We start from the raw sequence: 7,966 nt of genomic DNA on the forward strand, positions 1-7,966 counted from the left end.
CTCACCACTATGTAGCCCAGGCTGCCCTCAGATTTCTGATGATCCTCCTGCCTCAGCCTCCCCAGTGCTGGCATTACAGGTGTGCACAACCATGCCTGACTAGAGTGTATATTCTTTTTTTTTTTTTTTTGTCTTTTTGAGACAGGGTCTCGATATGCAGCTCAGGCTGGCCTTGAGCTCACTTTGTAGCCCAGGCTGGTCTCGAACTCGGAACGATCCTCCTGCCTCATCCTCCTGAGTGCTGGGATTACAGGCATGCGCCACCACATCCGGCTGTTTAGAGTGTATATTCTAAACTCAGGTAGAACATACTTGATAGTGGGGTGTGTAACCATGATGGAGGAGCCAAGCTTTTCATAGTTTTTCAGGTTAGCAGAACACTAAACAAAACCAAGTCCAATTGGGTCACATTAGCACCAAAGGAGAACACTTGGAGAAGTGTTAGAAGTCGAAGACAAATACTAAGTGACACAGGAGAGTCACAGTGGTCTTTGGCTGCAGTGAGCAGAGATGGATCGATACATAGAAATTTCAGGAAAGCCAATTTCCATTAATCATGGGGCCCGAGCCAGCCCTCTCAGCTCTCTGGGGAGACATGGCTCTGAGTGGTTTCAGACAAACAAGCAGCAGGGGTTTTAAGGAGCAGAGTCTCGCCCTAGGAGGAAGATGGGGCAGTTAGCTAGGCAAGTGGCACACACTTGTGATCCTAGTGCTTGGGAGGCTGAGGCAGGAGGACTGTGAGTTTGAGTCCTGCCTGGGCAACTTAGCAAGGCCCCGTCTCCAAGTACAACAATCAAAAGGGCTGTGGATGTAGCTCAGTGCAAAGGCCCTGGGTTTGAGGGCCTGTATTGCTGAAAACAAAACACAAGAAAACAAGGAAGGCAAAAGATTCCCAAGTCCCTGTATTTTGCAGGATTGTGTGGTGGAAGCAGGACAAAGGTCACAGGTCACGCTACCTGGACAGAGGATCTGCTTCTGGGTCCTGGATGAAGGGTATTCCTGGCCCTTAGTTTGCATTGTATGTGCTAGGAGTTGAGCGATTTCTAAGGTGTCTAGGTTGGAACTTTGGAGTCTGAATTTCTCCTTAATCCCTTGCTCCCAGGAGGGCTTGAGGCTTTTTGTGCCCTGGGTCAGGTGCTGTCCCAGTCCACCGGTCCCCGGGGACTGGCGGCTGGGTAGCCCCAGCCTGTACCTTCTCGTGTGAAGGCTGAGGGCAATGCCAGGCTTTGGGCTGCGTGGAGACACTGTCTAAGAGTCCCTGGCTGGAGACACTGTCCCTGGAGCACAGGTGCCTGGACCAGGGCTGGGGCAGGCGGTCCCGTGCCAGGCTGGCAGGTGTGGGGCACCCGGGGCTGCAGTCCAGAGCCTGGGCCGAGGGCAGGAATCCTGCAGTTTGATCCTGGCTCCTAGCTCAGCTGTGTGGATTCTGCCTCTGGGAGCCTCAGTTGTCCGTTTTTAGTGATGGAGTGCGCTAGGACCAGCAAGGTCAGCAGTAGGAGGGGCGCGGGGCTGGGCCTTCGGGGGCAGGGCCAGGTGGGTCGGGGTGGGGCGGAGCGGGGAGCTGGGGTGGGGAGGGCCCCGGGGGAGTTAGGGGTGGTGATGGCCGCAGCTCACCTTCCCAGCCTGAGGGCCCGCCTGGCTTCTCTCCGGCAAGGTGATGAGTAATGGGCTTTGGCGGCACGCCAGGCCTCCTCTCCTCGCAGAGACGGCACGGGGCGCTGCTGAGTCCCCTGGCCAGTGCGGCCATCCGCACCCCAAGCTGCCCGGGGCTCGCGCGGCGCCCCTTCCCTCAGCCTCCGGCCCGGTGCCGGTGCCGGTACCGGTGCGGGTTCCAGTTCCGGCCCTGTGGCCCTTGCAGCCTGTTCCTTTCCCATCTGTAGGGTGAGAAACAGCTGTCCTTGCCTGACTGGGACCCGGACCATGCCTGGGACCCGGCACACCCTGCTCTGTGTCCCAGTCCCTCCTGGGGAGGAGGTCTTTTACAAAACTGAAGGAAGAGGGGCTGGGGATGTAGCTCAGCGGCACAGCGCCTGCCTGGCAAGCGCGAGGTCGTGAGTTTGATTCCCGGTACCGGAAAAAAACAAAAAACAGAAAACAAAACAAACAAACAAAAAAAGGCAAAACTGAAAGAAGAGTTGGAAAAACCAGACAGTGGCCTCCTGTGTCCCTCACCTGGATTCGCCAGTTCGTGTTTCCCCTGCGGCCTCTAACTACTCCGCGTCTCCTCCCTGTCCTGGGTGCGAAAGCTCGGCCCTGTCACAGTGAGCCGCAGACGACAGCGTCCTTTCCCCTGCAGGGCTGCAGCACGCTCTCACGGTGTGACAGTGTCCTGTGTGATGATGCAGTGCCTGCGTTCTTCAGAAGCCTTCAGTGTTTGTTAGTTTGCTTTTGGTGGTACTGGGGTTTGAACCCAGGTCTCACACAGGCCGGGTAAGTGTTCTGCTGCTAAGTTCCATCCCCAGCTCCTTTTCTTTTCTTCCCTTTCCCTTCCCTTCCCTTCCCTTCCCTTTCCCTTTCCTTTCCCTCCTGCCTCAGCCTGCTGAATACTTGGGATTATGGGTGTGCGCTGCCACACCCAGCGAAACCTTCAACACTGATGTAATACTACTGCGGTGGTTTCCCAGGGCTGCCCTGACAAGGTGCCACACACTGCTTGGCTTAAGGAACAGACAATTCTTTTCCTCACAGTTTTAGATGCCGAAGTCCAAGATCCGGAAGTTGTTGAGTTTGGTTTCTCTTTGAGTAGATGAGGGTCTGCCATAAAGATCTCCTGACTGCAGGACCTGTCTAAAGACTGCATCTTCAAATAGCACGGCCTTCTGGAGAACCGATGGTTAGCGTTTCAGCATAAGCATTTTGGGTTGAGGACAGGGATAGTGTTAAACCGTAATAAATATTGTTACCCAGTGGGTGGTCCCTGTTTATTTTTTTGAACCCAGGCTTATCCACTGAGCTACAGTCTGGCCCTCTTTTTATTTTTTATTTTGAAACAATAATAACTTTGAAACAATATTTTGAAACAATAATAGCCTTGCTAAATTGCCCAGGCTGGAATCCAGTGTGTGATATTCCTGCCTCAGCCTCCCAGAGTGCTGGGATTACAGCTGTGTGGCACCTTGCCTGGCTTATAGACCACATGTAAATGCGCCGACTGTCCCAGTCATGTTGCTTGTGCCATTCCTCCCTGCTCCATGTGTCACAGGTCTCCCATGAGCTCTGTAACCTGCAGTTTCTTGGGAGAGTAAAGGAGACTTCCGGGGGCAGGAGGCCGGGGTGTGAGCGGGAATCAGGGCTCAGAAGCTGTCTGGGGATTGGTTCTAGTGTGTGGGCAGCCTTCCTGGCTTTTTTTTTGATGTCAGAAGCACCAGCAGGTGACATGGGGTACCAGAACCAGAGCTGCGATCTGTGGCCAGCACCTGCTCGTGTGCGGCTCAGCCAGCACCCCACCTCTTCCTTGCTGGGCTGGTCACCTTTCCTTGTCACCTTGGGCCTGTCACTTCCTTTCCTACGGAATGTGTCCCGATCTGCAAAACACAGCTGGTACCACAGACAGTAGCGCTCAACGTTTTTCAGAGCATCCCTGCCATGGGATTAATAAAAACCAGCCACCTGGGGCGTTCCTGTGACCGGAAGTCGTTATGCTGAACCCTTCCTGGGCACTGGCTCGCTTCCTCCCCATGGAACCGCTTGCCATCATTGTTCCCATCTTGTGGATGTTGAAACAGGAGCGAGTGATTAATCTGAGGCCGCAAACTTGTAGATGACAGACGCTGCACCCTGGGCTCGTTGTCCCCGTCCTTGCCTATGGTAGCTAAATTACCACCCAGGACCGAGTGTTGAAGCAGCTGCTTCTATCAGCACAGAGTGACAGGTGGCTGCCGTCACTGATGTTGAGGTACAGAGTTGGAGCACCGTGCTGAGACTTCTCCCTGAGGGTAGGGAAGGGCCCGGCGTGCCCCTGGTGGGGGTGGGGAAACCTTGATCAGAGTTGGTTCGGTGCCAAGGTGAAGCAAATGGTGACTTCCAGGCAGCCATGTCTGGCTGCAGACCTTCGTGCTGCTGGGGTTTCAGGTTCATGTGCAAGTATAGAGCAGTGGAAGTATTCAAGACTACCACTCGACTTTTGTGAATGCTGATTTTGCTGGGTATGGTGGTGCACACCTGTGATGCCAGCACTTGGAAGGCTGAGGCGGGAGGATTGCCTGAGTTTGAGGCCAGCCTTGGCTACCTAGTGTGATCCTTTCTCAAAAGTAAATAAAAGAAAAAGTAAAAATTAAATAAATAAAAGATCCTAACCTTTAATTTTTTTTAAATGTTGGTAAACTTTAAACTTTCTACCTTAGGTGTGCTCAGACACTGGTGACAGATGTGTTTTTGTAATCTTCCCAAGAGACTTTTTTTTTTGGTCTTTTTGAGACAGGGTCTCATGATGCAGTTCAGGCTGGCCTTGAGCTCACTTTGTAGCCCAGGCTGGTCTCGAACTCACAGTGATCCTCCTGCCTCAGCCTCCTGAGTGCTGGTGTTATAGGCATGCGCCACCATGCCTGGCCCTCAAGAGACTTTTGTCGGGCTGTTTCTCCAGCCTTTAGAGCACACGCTTTCGAGGAGCCCTGGCCTCCCTGAGACAGAGAGCATGTTCTGCCTGTCACTGCCCAGAGTGCAGGGCATAACGTGACAGCCTCGCCCAGCCTTGGCGTGGGGACCCCACGGCCCTTCTGGGTGCCGGTTTGGGGAGAACTGCAGCGCGATGGCAGGCTAATGGCGCCTGTGCCCACATTTCTGCACTGTGGTGCTCCTCTGTGACGAAGGACACCAAAGACAAAGGAAAGCAACTGCCATTTTCGGAGGCTAAAGATCAGGGGCCGACAGGTGTCCCAAACCCACGAGGTCACGTACTCGAAGAACAGTTTTCTGTGCTTTTCTCTTGCCAGCTTGACTTCGGGAAGGAAGGAAGGGAAGGACTCTTTACTGTCCTGGAGTGAGTGCTTCACATGGGGATTGGGAAGGCCAGCTTTGGTGTGGATTTGGGTTTTTTGAGGGGACAGGGTCTCGCTCCGTAGTGCAGGCTGGCCTTGAACTCGTAAGTGCTAGGATTATGGGCATGCACAAGTATGCCCACTCTTGCCTTTTTCTGCAGCCTTCCTCCAGTTCTCAGGATCCCATCTGCAGGCCCCAGGGCAAGTGGAGTGCCCAGAAAGGCCTGGCTGGCTTGCCAAAAGGGTGGGGAGGAAGTGTAAACTTCTCCTCAGCCTTCCTGAGTTCCTAGCTGAGACCCCCGCTGTAACGGACAGGTTGATACGTTTAGGGAAGTGACCAAGGAAAGCGGTATAAACTTTCAGAGGTGGAGAACTGGAAAGAAAAGTCTATGGGAGGAAATGAGGAGTGGGGTGGCTGCAGATTCCTGTCTCTGAGCTGCAAAGTGTTGCTTCCAGTGATTCTGTTCTGGTAGGGGCGGAAACAGGGACACCTTTCAAAATGTGTGTCCCAGCCAGGCGTGGTGGTACACGCCTATAATCCCAGCACTTGGGAGGCTGAGGCAGGAGGATTGTTGCAAGTTTGAGACCAGCCTGGGCTACAAAGTGAGCTCAAGGCCAGCCTGAACTGCATAGCGAGACCCTGTTTCAAAAAAAAAAAAAAAAAAAAAAAGTGTGCCCTGGCTTTAGGCCAACTGGGGAGGGCAGAGAGCCTTTGCACCTGCCTCTCTTTACATCAGAGACACATATTTGGGGTGATGTATTCTGGTTCCCTTCAGCTCTTGGGTATAGAAGTGGCGTTAATGCATGCAGGGTTGTGCATACAAATGTTTTCATTCCTCCTGGTTGAATATCTAAGTGTGGAATGACAAGGTTGTACAGCAGGTGTATGCTTCCTGTGTGGGAGATGCTTGCTGTGTGGGAGACGCTTGCTGTGTGGGAGACTGCTATCCACGTTTCCAAAGCTTTTTAGTACCATTTACATTCCCATCTGGATAGAAAAGATTTCTGTCCTATCTCCAGCAGCACTTGGTATTGTAAGTCTTTTTACTTCGACATCTTCTAGAAGGGAAGAGGTTATCTCATAGTTTTAATTTGTGTTTCTCTAATGACCAGGGATGCTCAGCATGTTTTCTTTTTCCTTCTTTTCTTGTTGAACCCGTGGCCTTCACACTGAGTAACATTCCCAACCCTTGTTTGGTTTTTATGTAGAGGCAAGGTCTCTCTAAGTTGTCCAGGTTGGGCTCCAATTTGGAATCCTCCTGCCTCAGCCTCCCAAGTACTCCAGGTGTGCGCCCCCACACCAGGCAAACGACACCATCTCTTTGTCTGCAGTGGACCCTGGGTTGGTTCTGGGTCTTCGCAGTTGTGGACAGTGCTGTGGAGAACATGGGGTACAGGTGTCCGGTGATGTGCTGCTTTCCTTTGCTGTCTTTGAAGTGGTTAGGGCTGTTTCCTTTTGGGTTATAGGAGGTTTTAGAGAAATAAAATTGTAGATGTTAGCCTACTGATAAACGAAAGTATTGTAAATATTTTCTCACGCTTTGTGACTTGCCTTTTCATTGTTTCAGCAGCATCTTTTGAAAAAAGTTTTAATTTTGACAAAGCCCAGTTTATCAGCATTTCCTTTTTAAAATTACTTTGTTTTGTTTTGTTTTTGTCTTTTTGAGCAAAGTCTCGCTATACAGTTCAAGCTGGCCTTGAGCTCACTTTGTAGCCCAGGCTGGTCTCAAACTTGCAATGATCTTCCTGGCTCAGCCTCCTGAGTGCTGGGATTATAGGCATGCACCCCCACGCCCAGCTCCTTTTTAAAATCAATGTTTTTTATAAAAAAAATTAATATCTTTTGTGCCCTTCACCTACTATAAGGTTTCAAAAAGCTTTTTTCCTTCACTACATTTTCCTCTACAGGTTTGGAGTTTTACTTTTTTTAAAATTGGCCTTTATTGATACATTTTAGATATACATAACAATCACATTCATCCCAGAGAATTTGTACCTGTACCGGATAGAACTGGGTTTCCCCCATTTCCCTCCCCTCCCTTCCTTCAACCCTTCCTCCCATCCCTGTTTACAAGCTTTATTTCTATTTTTTCTTTTTTTCCCCTTCTTTCCTTTCCCCCTTTCATCTCCCTTTTTCCCCTCCCAATTTGAATATTTTCACCGCTGTGCCCCGTGTGGAGTTTTACATTTTTAAAGTTGTGGTCCATTTCTAATTAATTTTTATGCATGATAGGAGATAGGGGTTGAAGTTGTTGGGTTTTTTCTAACCAAATGTGTCTTGTTCCGCTGCAATTTGCACTGGTTGTGTGCACGCCTAATTCTGCACTCTCTTCTTTCCACTGAGCTGTACAGCTGTTTGAGCCCAGTCTTGATTATGGTAGCTTTATACAAAGCTTTAAAATCAGGGAGGGGGCCTGGAGATATAGCTCAGTGGCATAAGCACTTGCCTGGCAAGCCTGAAGTCATGAGTTTGATTCCTGGAACGCCCCCCAAAAAATAAATAAAAAAAATAAAATTTCCAAGAATAATCAAGAAAATATAGATGCTGTATAATACAATGTCTTTCCTCAGCTAGAGGGAAAAAAAATAAAATCAGGGAGGATAAGTTCACCAACTTTGTTCTTTGTCAAAATTGTTTTGGCTGTCCTGGGCCTTTTGTGTTTCCATGTGCTTTTTTTTTTCTTGGTCTTTTTGAACAGGGTCTCAACTATGCAGTTCAGGATGGCTTTGCACTTACTTATGCAGGCTGGCCTCCAACTCACAACAATCCTTCTGCCTCAGCCTCCTGAGTGCTGGGATTATGGGCATGTGCCACCATGCCTGGCAATTCTAAAAGACTGTACGGCGTCATTTACCCACCTTCCCGTAGGTGTTCTCAGTGATTTCACCTGGGTTCCCATTATCAGTGATACCAAGGGAATCGGTGTGCTCCTTTTGCATTTGCCCTTGCTTAGCAACTATGCCTGTGGTCCCAGCACTCGGGAGGCTGA

At 50.5% G+C, this 7,966-nt stretch overlaps 1 protein-coding gene across 6 annotated transcripts in view; it reads left to right on the forward strand.

Moving 5' to 3' along the window:
• Positions 1-7,966, forward strand: part of Usp20 (ubiquitin specific peptidase 20) — a gene marked incomplete at its 3' end in the record, with an annotated part of 27,114 nt that overhangs the window by 2,693 nt on the left and 16,455 nt on the right. For 5 of the 6 annotated variants that reach the window (XM_013506663.1, XM_005408333.2, XM_013506666.1 and 2 more), the window contains 1 exon segment: positions 2,297-2,430. 6 annotated transcript variants of the gene reach the window in all.

The sequence above is a fragment of the Chinchilla lanigera genome, unplaced genomic scaffold, assembly GCF_000276665.1.
Source record: "Chinchilla lanigera isolate Chin_1 unplaced genomic scaffold, ChiLan1.0 scaffold00112, whole genome shotgun sequence".
In the NCBI taxonomy this organism is placed as follows: domain Eukaryota; kingdom Metazoa; phylum Chordata; class Mammalia; order Rodentia; family Chinchillidae; genus Chinchilla; species Chinchilla lanigera.